Below are 20,751 nucleotides of genomic sequence, written 5' to 3' on the forward strand. Positions count from 1 at the left end.
AATTTTCTCTTTCCTTCCCCCTCACTCTCTCTGGTCTGTGAACCTATGTTAAGGTTATCTTCTGGAGCAGCCTTTTGCTTTTGACTTCGTATAGTCTTAAGTAACTTCTGGATGTCAATAATTGTGATCCCTGAGTAGATAAGGAGGCGTGTCTAGCATGTTGTGGTAATAGGGGCTATGTTGGAAAATAGATGCCATGTCCCTAATTCTTACTTTTTTTCAGTAGGCTCTAATTTTTCTTTTCATAAGATAGCACAGCACCACATATCTTAATACTGTGTCACATATCATTGGGCAAAATTCAGAGTGTCCCAATGAATTTGGGTTTTCATCACACCATTGGTGTCACAAGTGATGCCCAGGTCATCAGCTTTATTTATGAAAAAGTTAGTACTGCAGACATCTCCTTCCCAGGTACAAAGTAGCCCCAGCCAGTTCTCTTCACATGGATGCTGTTGCTCAGGGGAACTAAATGAGACAATGAGTTGTACAAATTTGAGAAGCTTATTAAAGAAGATTTATTATTGAGGACAGGTCATAGCTTCATTTTAGCATTTAAAGGGTGTGTAACTTTGTATTTTCCTTTTGGAACGTTATGTTATGTTTTAGGTGAGAGTTACACAGCAAATTAGTTTCCCATTCAAAAATTCATACGCAGATTGTTCTGTGACATTGGTCGCTGGCCCCACAATATGGCAGTGCTCTTCACATTTCTACCCTGCCTTCCCTGTTTCCATCCCTCCGGTTTCCTGTCCCTCCTTGCCTTCTTGTCTTTGCTTTTGGACAAATATTTCCTGTTTGATGTCATGTAGTTGATTGTTCTAAGGACCACAGTCCTCACAGGTATTATTGTTTACTCTGTAGGCGAATCTATTATTTGGCTAAAAGGTGACCTCCGGGAGTGGCTTCATTTCTAGGTTAAAAGAGTGTCTTAGGCCAGTAGTTTTGGGGGTTCTCCAGCTTCTATCAGTCCAGTAATTCTGGTCTTTTTTTATAAATTTGAGTTTTGTTCTACATTTTTTCCCATTCTAACCAGGACCTTCTATTGTGTCTCTACTCAGAACAGTCAGTAGTGGTAGCCAGGTACCATGTATGTCCTTCTGGCCTCACCCTAGAAGAGACTGTGGTTCATGTGGGCCGTTCATCCTTTGGAATAATTTTGTCACGGAGTCTTTGCCTTCCTTTACTCACCTTTGCTGCAGATGGGAAGAGACCAATAGTTGTATCTTAGCCACTAGTAAGCTTTTAAGACCCCAGGTGCTACTCCATTATCTTTATAAACTATGTTATCCCAATTGACTTAGATGTCCCCCAGGACTATAGTCCTTAGCCTTCAAGCCCAGTAACTCAGTCCCACAAGGTGTTTGGATATGTCTAAGAAGTTTCCATAACTGTGCCTGCTGTGTGCTACATTCTATATATGAATCTGTATGCAGCACATACAATTATGTACAGATGCCCACAGCTATACCTGTATATGCACTCACATGTACTTCCACGTGCCTCCCCCACATATCTACCTATGTAATCACTCACAAATTTTTGGTTGTTATCACCATTGTTGCAGAATTATATATGTTGTAGTATTTACCGTAATAGTCCTTAATTTTTGTATACCTCTCGGTGCCTTCATTTACCTTGTCACATTGTGCTGACTCCTGACATATTGTGTATTGCTTTTCCCTAATCAGAATTAACACGTCTATAGAAAAAAAAAAAAAATTTTTTTTTTTTCTTACTATTTAGTGGGAGATCCTAGTGGCATAGTGGTTAAGAGCTACGGCTGCTAACCAAAAGGCTGGCAGTTTGAATCCACCAGGCACTCCTTGGAAACCCTATGGGGCCATTCTACTCTTTCCTATAAGGTTGCTATGAGTTGGAATTGACTTGATGGCAGAGGGTTTGGTTTTTTTTTTTTTTTGGTTTCACGATCTAGTGAGTGGTTATCCCCCCCACCCCCATCCCTGGAAACCATCAAAGAATATTGCTTTCTGTGTGTAAACCTATTCTTGACTTTTTATAAAAGTGGTATCATACAATATTTGTCCTTTTGTGATTGACTTATTTCACTTAGCATAATGTCCTCCGGATTCATCCATGTTATGTTTCACAGACCCATCATTACATTATAGTATTTGTGCACAATTCATTTCATATTATAAGGAATTATGTAATTTTCATAACTGCTTTATTCTTCCACAGTAAAATTATGTAGTGACCTTTTAAAAGTTCTTTGATATTTATTTGTTAATTTGTCATGCCCTCCATTAGAGTCCTACCTATCGAAAAGAATATGAAACTTTTTCCATCAATAGTAAAAGCAAAACAACTTTTGACAAGTGGCACTGAGGGTAGTAATTCTTACATTTGTTTTAAAGCATTTTAAGAAATTTCAGATTTTGGAAAGCATCAGAAATGTATGGAGTCTTCACTGGAGAATTCTTCCAAACATTCAGAGAAGAGCTCACACCAATACTACTCAAGCAATTTCAGAGCATAGAGAAGGAAGGAATACTCCCAAATTCATTCTATGAAGCCAACATAACCTTGATGCTAAGCCCTGCAAAGACACCACAAAAAATGAAAACTACACACCAATATCCCTCATGAGTATAGATGCAGAAATTCTCAACAAAATTCTAGCCAGTAGATTTCAACATCATATCAAAAAAATAAAACATCATAACCAGGTGGGACTCATCCGAGGTATGCAAGGATGGTTTAACATTATAAAATCAATCAACATAATCCACCACGTAAATAAAACAAAAGAATCACAGGATCATCTCACTTGATGCAGAAAAGGCATTTGACAAAGTCCAATGCCCATTCCTGATTCAAAAAAAAAAAAAAAAACTCAGCAAAATAGGAATAGATGGGAAATTCATCAAAATAATAAAAGGCATTTATATAAAACTAATGGCCAACATTATTCTCAGCAGAGACTGAAAGCATTCACCCTGAGAATGGGAACCAGATAAGAATGCCCGTTATTACTGCTTACTCAACATTGTACTGCCTTCCTAGCTAGAGCAGTAAGACAAGAAAAGGAAATAAAGAGCATGCAGATTGTTAAGGAAGAAGTAAAAGCATCCATATTTGCAGATGATATGATGCTATACATAGAAAATCCCAAAGATTCCACAAGAAAGCTACTGGAACTAATAAAAGGATTCAGCAAAGCAGCAGGATAGAAGATCAACATGCAAAAATCAGCTGGATTCCTATACACCAACAAAGAACTTTGAAAAGGAAATCAGGAAAACAATACCATTCACAGTAGCCCCCCCCCACCAAAAAGATAAAAAACTTAGGAATAAATCTTAAACAGGGATATAAAAGACCTATACAAATAAAATTATAAAACACTACTGTAAGAAATCAAAAGAGACCTATGTAAGTGGAAAAACATACCATGCTTATGGAAAGGAAGACTCAGCATTGTGAAAATGTCAATATGACCCAAAGCGATCTATAGATGTAATGTAATCCCAATCCAAATTTCAACAGCATTCTTTAAGAAGATAGAAAAATTAATCACCAACTCTATCTGGAAAGAAGAAGGCCCCAGATAAATAAAGCATTATTAAAGATGAAAAACAAAGGAGGCTTCATACTACCTGATCTCAGAAACTACTGTGCAGCCATGGTAGTCAAAACAGCCTGGTACTCGTACAGCGACAGACATATAGTCACTGGAACAGAATTGAGAACTCAGACATAAATCCATCTACCTAAAGACAGCTGGAAGACCCTTAATAACAGATCGACACAGTGTCTTCGACAGTCGGCTCAAACATAACAATGATTGTGAGGATGACACAGGACCAGGCAGTGTTCTGTTGTACATAGGGTTTCTGTGAGTTGGAACCAACTCAACAGCACCTAACAACAACAACAAAGACACCACGGACAGCTGATCTTCAACAAAGAGCCAAAGTCCATTAAATGGGGAAGAGGCACTCTCTTTAACAAATGAGTGCTGGCAAAACTGGATGTCTATCTGTAGAAAAATGAAACAGGATCCATACCCCACACCATACACAAAATACTAACTCAAAATGCATCAAAGACCTAAATATAAAACGATAAAGATCATGGAAGAAAAAATAGGGACATTAGGGGTCAGATATATGGCATAAATAGAATACCAAACATAACTGAAAATGTACAAACAGCAGAAGAGGAAGTAGATAAATGAGGCCTCCTAAAAATTAAACAGTTATGCTCATCAAAAGAGTAAAAAGAAAATCAACAGACTGGGAAAATAATTTTGGCTGCAACATATCCAAATAAGGGTCTTATCTCTAAAATTCATACAAAACTTCACCTCAACAACGAGAAGACAGTCCAATTTAAAAAATGGGCAAAGGACATGAACAAACACTTCACCAAAGAAGACATTCAGGTGGCTAACAAACACATGAAGATCATTAGCCACTGTTTTTCGGTGCCATTGAGTCTGTTCCGACTCATAGCAACCCTGTGTACAGCAAAACAAGACACTGCCCAATCCTGCGCCATCCTCATGATTGTTGTTATGCTTGAGCCCATTGTGGCAGCCACTGTGGCAGCCCATCTCGTTGAGGATCTTCCTCTCTTTCGCTGACCCTCTACTTTGCCAAGCATGTGCCCTTCTCCAGGGACTGGTCCCTCCTCATAACAAGTCCAAAGTATGTGAGATGAAGTCTTGCCATCCTTGCTTTGAAGGAGCATTCTGGCTGTACTTCTAAGACAGATATGTTACTTCTTTTGGCAGTCCATGGTATATTCAATATGTTTCACCATAATTCAAAGGCATCAATTCTTCTTTGGTCTTATTTGTTGTTCAGCTTTTGCATGCATTTATGAGGTGATTTAAAATGCTTGGGTCAGGTGCAGCTTAGTCCTTTAAGTGACATCTTTGCTTTTTAACACTTTAAAGAGGTCTTTTGCAGCAGATTTGCCCAATGCAATGCATCATTTGATTTCTTGACTGCTGCTTCCATGGGTGTTGATTGTGGATCGAAGTAAAATGTAATTCTTGATAACTTCAGTCTTTTCTCCGTTTATTATGCTGTTGTTCATTGGTCCAGTTGTGAGGATTTTTGTTTTCTTTATGTTGAGGTGTAATCCATACTGAAGGCTGTCTTTGATCTTCATCAGTAAGTGCTTCAAGTCCTCTTCACTTTCAGCTAGCAAGGTTGTGTTATCTACATATCACAGGTTATTAATGGGTCTTTCTCCAATCCTGATGCCCCATTCTTCATATAGGCCAGCTTCTCGGATTAGTTGATTAGCATACAGACTGTACAAATATGGTGAAAGGATACAACCCTGATGGCACACTTTTCCTGATTTTAAACCATGCAATATACCCTTGTTTGCCTCTTGATCTGTATACAGGTTCTTCATGAGCACAATCAAGTGTTCTGGAATTCCCATTTTTTGCAATGTTATCCATACTTTGTTATGGTCCACACGGTCGGATGCCTTTGCATAGTCAATAAAACACAGGTAAACATCTTTCTGGTATTCTCTGCTTTCAGCCAGGATCCATCTGACATCAGGAATGGTATTTCTTGTTCCATATCATCTTCTGAATCCAGCTTGAATTTCTGGCAGTTCCCTGTCAATGTATTGCTTCTACCGCTTTCAAATGATCTTCAGCAAAATTTTGCTTGCATATATGTTATGGATTGAATTGTGTCCCCCCAAAATGTGTTTGTCAACTTGGCTAGACCATGATTCCCAATATTGTGTGATTGTCTACCATTTTGTTATATGATGTGGTTTTCCTGTGTGTTGTAAATCCTACCTCTGTGATGTTAATGAGTCAGGTTTAGAGGCATTTATGTTAATGAGGCAGGACTCAATCTACAAGATTAGGTTGTGTCTTGAGTAAATCTTTTTTGAGATACAAAAGAGAGAAGGGAACAGAGAGACACATGGACCTCATACCACCCAAGAAACAAGACCCAGGAGAATAGCGTGTCCTTTGGACCTGGTTTTCCTGCACTGGGAGGCTTCTAGACCAGGGGAAGATTGGTGACAAGAATCTTCCCCCAGAGCTGACAGAGACAGAAAGCCTTGCCCCAGCGCTGACACCTTGAATTCAGACTTGTAGCCTCCTACAGTGTGAGAGAATAAATTTTTCTTTGTTAAGGCCATCCACTTGTGGTATTCTCCTATAGCAGCACTACAAAACCAGGACAATGTGATATTAACGATGTTTCTGCATTTGGTTGGATCACTTTTCTTTGGAATAGGCATAAATATGGATCTCTTCCAGTTGGTTGGCCAGGTAGCTATCTCCCAAATTTCTTGTTATAGACAAATGAGCACCTCCAGCGCTGCATCCATTTGTTGAAACATCTTATGTGGAATTCTGTCAGTTCCTGGAGCCTTGTTTTTCAGCAGTGTCTTCAGTGCAGCTTGGACTTCTTTTAGTACCGTTGGTTCTTGATTTATATGCTATCTCCTGAAATGATTGAATGACAACCAATTCTTTTTGGTACAGTGACTGTGTATTCCCTCCATCTTATCTTGATTATTAGCTATTAGATGCAAATCAAAACTACAATGAGATACCATCTCACCCTGACAATAATGGCACTAATCAAAAAACAGAAAATAACAAATGTTGGCGAGCTTGTGGAGAGATTGGAACACTTATACACTGCTGGTGGGAGTGTAAAATGGTACAGCCCTATGAAAAATGGTGTGACACTTCCTTAAAAAGTACATACCCTAGTCATGACATGAATAGACATGTGCACACCCATGTTCATTACAGCATTCTTCACAGTAGCAAAATGATGGAAACAATCTAAGTGCCCATCAACAAATGAATGGAGGATAAACTGGTGCATACACACAATGGAATAATATGCAATAATAATAAATAATGGTGAATCCACAAAACATCTCACAACATGAATGAATTTGGAGGAAGTTTGTGCTGAATGAAATAAGTCAATCATAACAGGAAAAATATTGCATGAAACCACTATTATAAAAAAAAATGAGAAAAGGTTTACATGTGGAAAAAATAGAAACATTCTTTGATGGTTACCAGGGATGGGAGGAAGGGGGAGGCAGGGAAAATTACAAACTAGATAGACAAAAACAAAAACCCAGTGCCATCGATTCGATTTCGACTCATAGCGACCCTATAGAACAGAGTAGAACTGCTCAATAGAGTTTCCAAGGAGCAGCTGGCGGATAGAAGACACATGTTAATATTGGTGAACCAAAAAAGCCAAACTTGTTGCAGTCGAGTCAATTCCAACTCATAGCAACCTTATAGGGCAGAGTAGAGCTGCCCCGTAGGGTTTCCAAGGAGCAGCTGGTGTATTCAAACTGCCAACCTTTGGTTTAGCAGCTGAGCTCTTAACCACTGTGCCAGTGGGACTCCAATATTGGTGAAGGGAAAGGCAACACACAGTGTGGAGAAAATAGCGCAGTATGACCAGGGCAGAGGAAGACACTGAGAGGAACACAAGAGTAAAGGGCAACTATGGTAATTTTTTTAATGGTAATTATTATAACAGACAATCCTGCAATAATAGTATTAACAAACAGTAATCTACGAGTGTATACATAGGGAGATAGGTATGCTAAAGAGGTGTGGGAGGGTGTAAGGGAGCACACCCACCTGCAGATACATGTTTGGTTCTGGATATTTCTAGGTCCATAATTTTAGGTACTGCATGTATATTAATATAGACAATAGAGCACAGAAGGGGCGCGGTCATGGAAACTTCTTAGACATAACCAAACACCTCGAGGGACGAAATTACTGGGCTCGAAGGCAAAGGACCATGGACTTGGGGGACATCTACATCAGTTGGCATGACTTAGTTCATGAAGGCAGTGTTCTGCAATCTACTTTGGTTAGTAGTGTCTGGGGTCCTAAAAGCTTGCGAGTGACCATCGAAGACACAACTATTGGTCTCTTCCCATCTGGAGCAAAGGAGAGTGAAGAAAACCAAAGACTCAATGGAGCAGTTAGTCCAAAGCACCAGTGAACCACGTGAACCACAGCCTACACAACCCCAAGACACAAAGAACTAGATGATGCCTGGCTGCCAGCACTGATCACTCCGACTGGAATCACAATAGAAGGTCCCGAACGGAACAGGAGAAAAATTAGAACAAAAAATCGAATTCACAAAAAAGACCAGATTTACTGGTCTGACAGAGACTCAGGAACCCCCAAGACTGTGGCCCTAATACACCCTTCTGACCTGGAACTGAAGCCGTTCCCAGAGACCACCTTTCAGCCAAACGATAGACAGGCCCGTAAAATAAACATTAGCACCAAGAGAGAAACATGTTCCTTAGAACAATCAGTTGTATGATTTTTAAATGACAACATTTACCCAAAAACAAAGATGAGAAGCCAGGAAGGGCAGAAAACCCAGATGAAAGGAAATGGGGAACCCAGGGCAGAAATGGGGGAGTGCTGATACATTGTGGGAAATGAAATCAATGTCATGGAGCACTTAATGTACAAACTATCATATGGGAAACTAGTTTGCTTTGTAAACTTTCACCTGAACCACAATAAAAAAAAATTTTTTTTAATGTATGGAATGTGTCCCTATAAGCCGTTTGCTAACATTTCCCTCGTTATTAAAATGTAAATAATCGAGATAAGCAATATTAAAGAATAATTCTTAAGCTATACTCCTAGATTATTAAAATTCATGAAATAAATAATAATTTTAAGGTGTAAAAAGGTGTTTACTTTGATTTTTGGTTTAAAAAAAGAAAGACATCAGTGACAGAATACTGGTGGTAAAGACACTGTGGTGCTAAAGGGTCCCTGCCTGCACATAACATCAGAAGCAGTGTGAGTGAAAACATAATGGTGTTCTTTGTCCATCCGACAAATAAGCCACTAGTCTCCATAATCTGAATCCTGGATTGCCATTTTATTAAGTCATGCTGAAGACATACATTTTCTCCCCAGTTTACACCCTTGTTTTAGTATGTTGCACAGAAAAAATTCTGTATTGATTTGGAGCAGCGTTCTCCTGCTGTTCATAAGGGCTTCACTGGCCAATTTTTTTTAGAAGTAGACCACTAGATCCTTTTTCCTAGTCTGTTTTAGTCTGGAATCATTTCTGAAACCTGTCCACCATGAATGATCCTGTTGATACTTGAAATACCGACGGCTTAGCTTCCAGCATCACAGCAAACGCAAGCCACCAGAGTACAACAAACTGACAGACTGTGGTACAGCCATTTCACAAGGTTGCATGTGATCAAGAACCAGTGGTGTCGAAAGAAGGAAGCCAAGCTGTCCTGAAGGCATTTGCGAAAAATAAGTTTCCAAGAATTGATGGGATACCAATTGAGATGTTTCAACAAATGGATGCAGATCCAGAAGTGCTCACTCATCTATGCTAATAAGTTTGGAAGTCAGCTACCTGGTCAGCCAACTGGAAGAGATCCATATACATGCCCATTCCAAAGAAGGTGATCCAACAGCATGCAGAAATTATCAAACAATACCATTTTTTTATCATTAATATCACAGGCAAAAAAACTTTTGCTGAAGATAATTTGAAACGATTGCAGCAATGTATCGATTGCAGAGACCGCCCAGAAATTCAAGCTGGATTCAGAAGAGAACATAGAATGAGGGATATCATTGCTGATGTCAGATGGATCTTGGCTGAAAGCAGAGAATACCAGAAAGACGTTTACCCTTGTTTAATTGACTATGCTGAGGCATTCCACCTCATAACAAACTTTGGATAGCATTGTGGAGAATGGGAATTCCAGAACACTTAATTGTGCTCATGCGGAACCTGTACAGAGACCAAGAGGCAGTCATTTGAATAGAACAAAGGGATACTGTGTGGCTTAAAATCAAGAAAGGTGTGCGTCAAGATTGTATCTTTTCACCTTACTTACTGAATCTGTATGCTACACATATAATCTGGACTATATGAAGAAAAACATGACATTGGGATTGGAGAAAGATTCATTAACAACCTGCGATATGAAGATGATACAACCTTGCTTGCTGAAAGCGAGGAGGACTTGAAGCACTTATTGATGAAGATCAAAGACTACAGCCTTCAGTGTGGATTATACCTCAACAAAAAGTAAACAAAAATCCTCACAACTGATCTTTTTTACTATGAAGAAAAGACCACAACTCACTTTGAGGACTAAGGTGTGCCTGATATTTTCAGTCGCTTCAATTGCATGCAAAAAGTAGACCGTGAATAAGGAAGACCAAAGAATTGATGCCTTTGAATATACCATGAACTACTAGAAGAACAAACAAGTCTGTGTCTTGGAAGAAGTACAAAGTGCTCCTTGGTAGCGATATTTAACTATTTCAGATCTAATAAGTTAGGATTATAAATATGGTGAACTTTCAGTTCTTTTAAATATGTATGATAAACTCAAGGAGTTTTTGACTCAGTTACACACTTAAAATTGGGATAGTAAGGCTAACAAACTCATATTATGATTACATAAAATACTAAACATTCAGTTTCTTAACAGAAGTTATATTAGTCTTATGGTTTGTTTCTCCTGACACACTCTACTTGAATATAAATCATTCCTGGGTTAAGAAATGCTTACTCACTAAGTGTCTTAGTTTCTTAGTGCTGCTATGACAATTACCACAACTGGATGGCTTTAATGAACAGAAATTTATTTTCTCAGTTTGGGAGGCTGGAAGTCTGAATTCAGGGTACCAGCTCTAGAGGAAAGCTTTCCATGTTTGCTCTGGGGGAAAATCCTTGTCCCGGATTCTCTAGCATTCTTGGCATTCCTCGGAGATCACCACATGCCATCTGTCTTGCCCATTGTTGCTTGCTTGCTTCTGTGCCTACTCTGCACCTTTTATATCTCAAAAGTGATTGGCTTATACAGCCTCATTAACATAACAAAGAAAACCTTATTCCCAGATGGGATTACATCCACATGTATAGGGGTTAGAATTTCAACATGTGTTTTGGGGGCACAATTCAATCTATAACACTAAGAAAACAATTATGTCATCCTAAAGAATTTGTGGATGGAGGGAGGTTAGCTTTTCATCCTGTTAAAGTTGCTTAATGACTGTAGATAGTATCGGCTGGGAACAGTTAGTAGAATTTTTTAGGAACATTCATGGAACACTATTGAGGCCAACCCAATAAGGGTTTCTAACTAACGGAGCATTGGGTTGATCTCTTGGCCCTCATAAGTCACACAGCCCAGATCTCTGGCCTCCTAATCAGTCTTCAACCCACTGAGGCTGATTTGGTTTGTTCTTTTTTTATAGCTTTATTGTGCCTTAAGTGAAAGTTTACAGCTCAAGTCAGTCTCTCACACAAAAACTTATGTACGCCTTGCTATATACTCCCAACTGCTCTCCCCCTAATGAGAGAGTCCACTCCCTGCCCCAACTCTGTCATTTTGTGTCCATTTCGCCAGCTTCCACCCCCTTCTACCCTCTCATCTCCCCTGAATGGAGCAGATGCCAACAAAGTCTCAAGAGTCCACCTGATCCAAGAAGCTCAATCCTCACCAGCATACCTCTCCAACACATTATCTGGTCCAATCCATGTCTGAAGAGCAGGCTTCAGGAATAATTCCCGTCCTGGGCCAAGAGAAGGTCTGGGGGCCATGACCACCGGGGTCCTTCTAGTCTCAGTCAGACCATTAAGTCTGGACTTATGAGAATTTGGGTTCTGCATCCCACTGCTCTCCTGCTCCCTCAGGAGTTCTCTGTTGTGTTCCCTGTCAGGGCGGTCATTGGTTGTGGCCAGGCACCATCTAGCTCTTCTGGTCTCAGGATGATGAAGTCTCTGGTTCATGTGGCCCTTTCTGTCTCTTGGGCTCGTAATCACCTTGTGCCTTGGTGTTCTTCATTCTCCTTTGATCCAGGTAGGTTGAGACCAATTGATGTATCTGAGATGGCTGCTTGCTAGCGTTTAAGACCCTAGATGCCACTCTTCAAAGTGGGATGCAGAATGTTTTCTTAATAGATTTTATTATGCCAATTGACTTAGATGTCCCCTGAAACCATGGTCCCCAAGCCCCAGCCCCTGCTATGCTGGCCTTCGAAGCCTTCAGTTTATTTAGGAAACTTCTTTGCTTTTAGTTTAGTCCAGTTCTGGTGACCTCATCTGTATTGTGTGTTGTCTTTCCCGTCACCTAAAGTAGTTCTTATCTACTATCTAATTAGTGAATACCCCTCTCCCACTCTCCCTCCCTCTCCCCTCTTGTAACCATCAAAGAATATTTTCTTCTCTCTTTAAACTGTTTCTCAAGTTCTTATAATAGTGGTCTTACACAATATTTGTCCTTTTGCAACTGACTAATTTCACTCAGCATAATGTCTTCCAGATTCCTCCATGTTATGAAATGTTTCACAGATTCATCACTGTTCTTTATCAATGTATCGTAGTATTCCATTGTGTGAATATACCATAATTTATTTATCCATTCATCTGTTGATGGGCACCTTGGTTGCTTCCATCTTTTTGCTATTGTAAACAGTGCATCAGTGAACATGGGTGTGCATATATCTGTTTGTGTAAAGGCTCTTATTTCTCTAGGATATATTCCCAGGGGTGGGATTGCTGGATCATATGGTAGTTCTATTTATAGCTTTTAAGGAAGCACCAAATCCATTTCCAAAGTGGTTGTACCATGTTACATTCTAACCAGCAGTGTATAAGTGTTCCAGTCTCTCCACAGCCTCTCCAAAATTTATTGTTTTGTGTTTTTTGGATTAATGCCAGCCTTGTTGGAGTGAGATGAAATCTCATTGCAGTTTTGATTTGCATTTCTCTAATGGCTGACGATCATGAGCATTTCCTCATGTATCTGTTAGCTGCCTGAATGTCTTCTTTACTGAAGACATATCTTTTGCCCATTTATTTACTTGGGTTATTTCTTTTTTTAGTATCATCAAGATTTTAGAGATCAGGTACTGATTGGAAAAGTCATAGTTCAAAACTTTTTCCCAGTCTGTCGGTAGTCTTTTTACTCTTTTGGTGAAGTCTTTGGATGAGCATAGGTGTTTGATTTTTAGGAGCTGCCAGTTACCTAGTTTTTCTTCTGTATTGTTAGTAATGTTTTCTATACTGTTTATCCCATGTATTAGGGCTCCTAACATTGTCCCTATTTTTTCTTCAATGATCCTTATTGTTTTAGATTTTATATTTAGGTCTTTGATCCATTTTGAGCTAGTTTTTGTGCATGGAGTGAGGCACGGGTCTTGTTTCATTTTTTTTTGCAGACAGATATCCAGTTATGCCGGCACCATTTGTTAAAAAGACCATCTTTTCCCATTTAACTATTTTGGAGCCTTTGTCAAATATCAGCAGTTCATATGTGGTTGGATTTATGTCTGGATTCTCAGTTCTGTTCCATTTGTCTATGTATCTGTTGTTGTACCAGTACCAGGCTACTGTGGCGGTATAATAGGTTCCAAAATTAGGTAAAGTAAGGCCTCCCACTTTGTTCTTCTTTTTCAGTAATGCTTTATTTATCCGTGGCCTCTTTCCCTTCCATATGAAGTTGCTGATTTGTTTCTCCATCTCATTAAAGAATGTCATTGGAATTTGGATCAGAATTGCATAAAATCTATACATGACTTTTGGTAGAACAGATATTTTTATAATATTAAGTCTTCCTATCCATGAGCAAGGTATGGTTTTCTACTTATGTAGGTCTCTTTTGGTTTCTTGCAGAAGTGTTTTGTAGTTTGTATAAGTCTTTTACATCTCTGGTAAGATTTATTCCTAAGTATTTTATCTTCTTGGGGGCTACTGTAAATGGTATTGATTTGGTGATTTCCTCTTCGATTGTTCTTTTTGTTGGTGTAGAGGAATCCAACTGATTTTTGTATGTTTACCTTGTATCCCGATACTCTGCTGAACTCTTCCGTTACTTTAAGTAATTTTCTTGAGGATTCCTTAGGGTTTTCTGTGTATAAGATCTTGTCATCTGCAAATAGAGATAATTTTACTTCTTTGCCAATCTGGATGCCCTTTATTTCTTTATTTAGCCTAATTGCCCTGGCTAGGACCTCCAGCACGATGTTGAATAAGAGCGGTGATTAAAGGACATCCTTGTCTGGTTCCCCATCTCAAGAGGAATGTTTTCAGGCTCTCTCCATTTAGGATAATGTTGGCTGTTCGCTTTGTATAAATGCCCTTTATTATGTTGAGGAATTTTCCTTCTATTCCTATTTTGCTGAGAGTTTTTATCATGAATGGGTGTTGAACTCTGTCAAATGCCTTTTTTGCATCAATTGATAAAATCATGTGGTTCTTGTCTTTTGTTTTATTTATGTGATGGATTACATAAATTGTTTTTCTAATGTTGAACCATCCCTGCATACTGGGTATGAATCCCACTTGGTCATGATGAATTATTTTTTTAATATGTTTTTGAATTCTATTGGCTAGAATTTTGTTGAGGATTTTTGCATCTACATTCATGAAGGATATACGTCTATAATTTTCTTTTCTCGTGGTGTCTTTACCTGGTTTTGGTGTCAGGGATATGGTGGCTTCATAGAATGAGTTCAGTAGTATTCCATCCTTTTCTGTGCTCTGAAATACCTTTAGTAGTAGTGTGTTCACGCTTCTCTGCAGTGAAGCTGTCCAGGCCAGGGCCTTTTTTTGTTGGGAGTTTTTTGATTACCTTTTCAATCTCTTCTTTTGTTATGGGTCTATTTAGTTGTTCTACTTCTGTTTGTGTTAGTTTAGGCAGGTAGCGTGTTTCTAGGAATTCATCCATTTCTTCTAGGTTTTCAAATTTGTTAGAGTACAATTTTTCATAGTAATCTGGTATGATTCTTTTCATTTCAGTTGGGTCTGTTGTAATATCGCCCCTCTCATTTCTTATTCGGGTTATTTTGCTTCCTCTCTTGTATTTCTTTTGTCAGTTTGGGCAATGGTTTATCAATTTTGTTGATTTTTTTCAAAGAACCAGCTTTTGATCTTGTTAATTTTTTCAGTTGTTTTTCTGTTTTCTATTTCATTTAGTTCTGCTCTAATTTTTATTATGTGGTTTCTGGTGCCTGAGGGTTTTTTTAGTTGTTCTCTTTCTATTTGTTCGAGTTGTAGGGATAATTCTTTGATTTTGGTCCTCTCTTCTTTTTATATGTGTGTATTTATTGATATAAATTGACCCCTGAGCACTGCTTTAGCTGTGTTCCAAAGGTTCTGATAGGAAGTGTTTTCATTCTCATTGGATTCTATGAATTTCTTTATTCCATCCTTAATGTCTTCTATAATCCAGTCTTTTTTGAGCAGGGTATTGTTCAGTTTCCAAGTGTTTGATTTCTTTTCTCTGCTTTTCCTGTTACTGATTTCCACTTTTATGGCCTTATGGTCAGAGAAGATGCTTGGTAATATTTCAGTGTTTTGGACTCTGCAAAGGCTTGCTTTATGGCTTAATATGTGGTCTATTCTAGAGAACATTCCAAGTGCACTAGAAGAGAAGATATACTTGGCTGCTGTTGGGTGGAGTGTTCCGTATATGTCTGTGAGGTCAAGTTGGTTGATTGTGGCATTTTGATCTTCCGTGTCTTTATTGAGCTTCTTTCTGGATGTCCTGTCCTTCACCGAAAGTGTTGTGTTGAAGTCTCGTACTATTATTGTGGAGCTGTCTATCTCACTTTTCAATGCTGATAGAGTTTGTTTTATGTATCTTGCAGCTCTGTCATTGGGTGCTTAAATATTTATTATGGTTACATCCTCCTAGTATAAAACCCAGACCCAGTGCCCCTCCTAGTATATTGTCTCTTTAATCATTATATAGTGTGCATCCTTATCCTTTGTGGTGGATTTAACTTCAAAGTCTGTTTTGTCAGAAATAAATACTGCCACTTCTGCTCTTTTTTGATTGTTGTTTTCTTGATATATTTTTTCCATCCTTGGAGTTTTAGTTGGTTTGTGTCTCTAAGTCTAAGGTGTGTCTCTTGTAGGCGGCATATAGACGAATCTTGCTTTTTTATCTGTTTTACCGCTCTGTCTCTTTATTGGTGCATTTGGTCCATGTACATTCACGTAATTATGGTTTTTTTATGAGCTTAGTGTTGTCGTTTTGTTGTCTTTTTTTGTGTGTTGTTAACAGTTTCTTTTCCCACTTAATTTTATGTGCTGAGTACATTTTCTGTATATATGGTCCTTTCCTCATATTCATTGTTGTTGATTTTGTTTCTTCTGAGTCTGTTTTTTTCCTTGTGTTTTATTTTGATGTGTAGGATTGTTTGTCTCCTTTGTGGTTACCTTATTATTTACCCCTTTTTTCTAAATTTAAAACTAACTTTTATTTCTTTGTATTGCCTTATCTTCCTCTTCATATGGAAGATCTGTGATTACATTTCTTAGTCCCTCTTTATTGTTATAATGTTGTCTTCTTTTACATATTAACATCGCTGTTACCCTGATTTTAGTTTTTTTTTTTTTTTTTAATCTTGCTTTGTTTTTTGGATTTCCCTGTCTGGGTTGACTTCTGGTTGCTCTGCCCAGTGTTCTAGTCTTGAGTTGATACCTGATATTACTGTTTTTCTAACCAAAGAACTCCCTTTAGTATTTCTTATAGTTTTGGTTTGGTTTTTATGAATTCCCTAAACTTCTTTTTATCTGGAAATGACCTAATTTCACCTTCATATTTAAGAGGCAATTTTGCTGGATATGTGATTCTTGGCTGGCAATTTTTTTTCATTCAGTTTTTCAAATAAGTCATCCCATTGCCTCATTGCCTGCATGGTTTCTGCCGAGTAGTCCAAGCTTATTCTTATTTGCTCGCCTTTGTAGGTGACTTTTCGTTTATCCCTCGCTGCTCTTAAAATTCTCTCTTTATCTTTGTTTTGTCAAGTTTGATTGTAATATGTCTTGGTGACTTTTCTTTTAACATCTACCTTATGTGGAGTTCGATGAGCATCTTGGATAGATACCTTCTCATCTTTCATGATATCAGGGAAGTTTTTTGGCAATGAATCTTCAACAATTCTCTCTGTATTTTCTGTTATCCCTCCCTGTTCTGGGACTCCAGTCACTTGTAGGTTATTTCTCTTGATAGAGTCCCACATGATTCTTAAGGTTTCTTCATTTTTTTTAATTCTTTTGTGTGTTTTTTCTTCAAATATATTAGTGCCAAGTGATTTATATTCAAGTTCAGAAATTCTGGCTTCTACTTGCTCAATTCTGCTCCTCTGACTTCCTATTGAGTTGTGTCTACTTCAGTAATTTGATTGTTAATCTCCTGAATTTGTGATTGCTGTGTATGGATTTTTCCAGCTTATTAAATTTTTCATAATGTTCCTGAATAATCTTTCTAATTTCTTCAATTTCTTTATCTGTTTGTTCCTTGGCTTGTTCTGTGTATTGCCTCGTTTCCTTCCTGATGTCTTGAAGGGTTGTCTGTATTAGTCTTTTGTATTCTGGCTCTGGTAATTCCAGGAATGCACTTTCATCTGGAAGATCCCTGGATTCTTTGTTTTGAGAGCTAGTTGAGGTGATCATGGTCTGTTTTTTTATGTGACTTGATATTGACTCTTGTCCCCGAGCCATCTATAAGTTATTGTATTAGTTTATGTTTGCTTACTGTATCCTAGCTTCTAGCTTTTTGTTTTGTTTTGATAATCCCAAATGGGTTGCTTGAGTGAGGTAGCTTGATTATTTTCACCTTTGGAGCTCTGGTGTCCTGTCTCCAGATGGTTAGAGCTGTTATCAGGCATATCAGTCTAGGAGTCCATTCAGTTTTCTTGTATGAACTCAGCTCAGGTGTCCAGGTAGCTGATGATCAAGTGCGTGGTATAGGCTCTGTCCTACAGTCTTAGAGGGGTAGTGGTGATTGATGTGTGTACTGGTATCTGATTGTAGCAGGGGCCTACGCTCTGAACAAGGCGGGGAGCTGAGAACCAACCCCCAAGTGTCTCTGAGAAAAGCACATCTGTGTTCCCTAGAGTGTGCAGGTCAGTGGGTTCTGCAGATGGACCATGGGCACCCAGTGTTTTTCATTGTGAGGACTGGGAGGTACCAGTTATCCTTGGACCCCTGTCACAGGTGGCTGGGTGACCTGAGTGAAGGTACCAGTCCTTAGGCCCCTGATGTGGGTAGGTCAGGAGCATGTTTAGTAGGCAAAGCCATGTCAAACATCAAACACCTACCGCACAGCTGAAATGGTTGGATTCTGCGAACAAGGGCCTGTTCTCCTGAAATAACACCACAGGTCCATGCAGGGGGGAAAGGTAGGTGCTCAAAATCCACGGACCGTTTATGCCTGGACAGGAGCAGCTTCTGTCCTGAGCTCCCCTGCTTAGTAAAAAAAAAAAAAAAAAAAAAAAAATTTTTTTTTTTCTGCTTAGTGGAGCTGGCAAATTATGTTTTCCCTAATTGCAAATTTTTTTCCTTCTCCAAGGCCGCGGAGGATGGCTCTAGGTGCTTAACAGTGCCTTTCTCAGGCCCAGGGAATTCAGCCGCTGAAGCTGGCTGCGGGGGGTGGCCGCGGTAAAATATATGCAAGTACTTATCTTTTTGCCAAGAGCACCGTTCTTCTCTGGGTCCGGAGGTGTGAGTAAGCTGTGTGCCTGGCTGCTTCTCCCTGAGGAAATGGCAGCAGAACGCTGGTACCAGCCTGCCGCTGCTGCTCCAGGAATGGTGCCTGAGGGCTCCCCGCAATTCAGGTCCGGTAACTCACTTCTGAACCATCTCCTCCTCCCCCTGTCCCTCAGTTCGTTTTCTAAGGTTGCCTTTGATGCTCGGGGCTCCTAGCTTGTTATAAATAGACTCATTTCACTTGTTTTCTGGGGTCTTTGTTGTAATGAGGGCTCGCCTGAAGCATCTGTCTATTCCGCCATCTTGGCTCCGCCTGTGTTTTTCTTTTTTAGTGTTTTATGTGAAAATTTACAGAACAGATTTTGTTTCTGAGTCAAGAAATTGTACACAAAGCGTTCCATGACATTGGTTGCAATCCCTACACTGTGCCAGCACTCTCCCCATTTTTGCCCTGTGTTCCTCGTTTACTTTTGTCTGGTTTTCCTACCTCTTCCTACCTTTGCATCTTTACTTTTGGGCAAATGTTGCCCTTTTGGTTCCATTTAATTGTTCTACAGAGCATGTTCTTTTCAGATGTTACCGTTTATTTTGTAGGCCTGTTGTTTGGCTGGAAGGCGGCTTCTAGAAATGGCTGCAGTTCCAAGTCAGAGCAGTGTCTCAGGGCCACAGTTATGGGGGTTTCTGCACTCTCTGTCAGGCCAATAAGTCTGGTCTTTTTTTATGAATTTAATTTTTTGTTCAACATTTTTCTTCTGCTCTGTCCAGGTCTATCTATTGTGATCCTTTGGACTAATTGCTCCCTTGAGTCTTTGGTTTTCTTCGCTCTCCTTTGCTTCAGATGGGAAGAGACCACTAGTTGTATCCTAGGTGGCTGTTCGTAAACTTTTAAGACCCCAGACACTATTCACCCCTATAACTTTATATTCAGAACTCCATAATGCCTCCGTGCTTCTGAACATGCAGTTCTTTTGCCTGGCATAGCCACTCTTCCCGTGAATCGTGCCCTGGGCACCCCTTCCCCCAGGAAGAGTTATCCACTTCCCTGTTGTCTGTTTTTAACTTACAGGCTTACCACGTTCTACCTACTTCCTTGGATTCTCTTATTACTCTTTGAGTCCTAATGGCTACCCCATAGCAGGTGCTCAGTAAGTATCTGTTGACTAAATATATGAAGCGAAGTGAATTTAGTAAGTACCTATCACTTGTAGGCTCAATTACTCCTGCCTTCCTGTACCCTCCCCCACCCCGCTACTGCTAGCCACTTCCATTCTGTCTATCTGGTGCTGTGCTGGCCTTCTGATTTTCCTCTTAAACCGGCCCCATCAGATACACCTAGTAGTGTTTTTGCAGTTTCCCCCACTCTATTCCCCATGCACACTACAAACTATGCCCTTTTCCTGTGACATTCCTTATTTTGTTACCTGGTAGCTTTGCTGTTGATTCTTCTTTCTAATCCAAGTGCAGCTTTTTCCATTGAGCTTTCTCTTACTCTTCAGACCCCTGGTGATTATCTGTTCTGTAAATGGTTCTTTAAGAAAACTTAACCTTTGGTCGTATACTCACTCTCCCTGATTTGTATTGTATTCATGTACCGTATCCGTCTAGCTAGGTGTCATATGGAATTAACCATCAGAAGAACTAAAAACTGAATCGATCAAAAGTGGTTGCCTTGGAACAAATCTAAAACACAGAAAATAACAAATGTCGGAGAGTCTGCAGGGAGATTGGAACTCTTATGCACTGTTGGTGCGAATGGAAAATGGTAGATCCATTGTGGAGAACAATATGATGCTTCCTTAAAAAGCTAGAAGTAGAAATATAAAAAACCCCAAAGAAATAGAAATATACAATCTAGCAATCCCACTCCTTGGAATACATCCCAGAGAAATAAGAGCTGTCACACGGACAGACATACGCACCCCCATATTCATTGCAGCATTGTTAACAATAGCAAAAAGATGGAAACAACCTCAGTGCCCATCAACACATGAAGGGATAAACAGGTACATACACACAATGGAATACTACAAAATGACAAAGAACAATGATGAATCTGCTAAACAACTCACAACATGGATGAATCTGGAGGGCATTATGCTGAGTGAAATAAGTCAGTCATAAAAGGACAAATACTGTATGAGACCGCTATTATAAAAACTCACGAGAAGTTTACACACAGAAAAAAACAATTTTTAATGGTTACAAGGGAGGGGAGGGGTAGGAGGGAAAA

The 20,751-nt window shown here is 39.3% G+C and overlaps 1 protein-coding gene across 3 annotated transcripts in view; it reads left to right on the top strand.

Annotated features, from left to right (window-relative positions):
* The window catches only part of TWSG1 (twisted gastrulation BMP signaling modulator 1), a 90,450-nt gene that overhangs the window by 55,399 nt on the left and 14,300 nt on the right, over positions 1–20,751 (top strand). The gene's annotated exons all lie outside the window — the stretch shown is intronic.

The sequence above is a fragment of the Loxodonta africana genome, chromosome 11, assembly GCF_030014295.1.
Source record: "Loxodonta africana isolate mLoxAfr1 chromosome 11, mLoxAfr1.hap2, whole genome shotgun sequence".
NCBI classification, from domain to species: domain Eukaryota; kingdom Metazoa; phylum Chordata; class Mammalia; order Proboscidea; family Elephantidae; genus Loxodonta; species Loxodonta africana.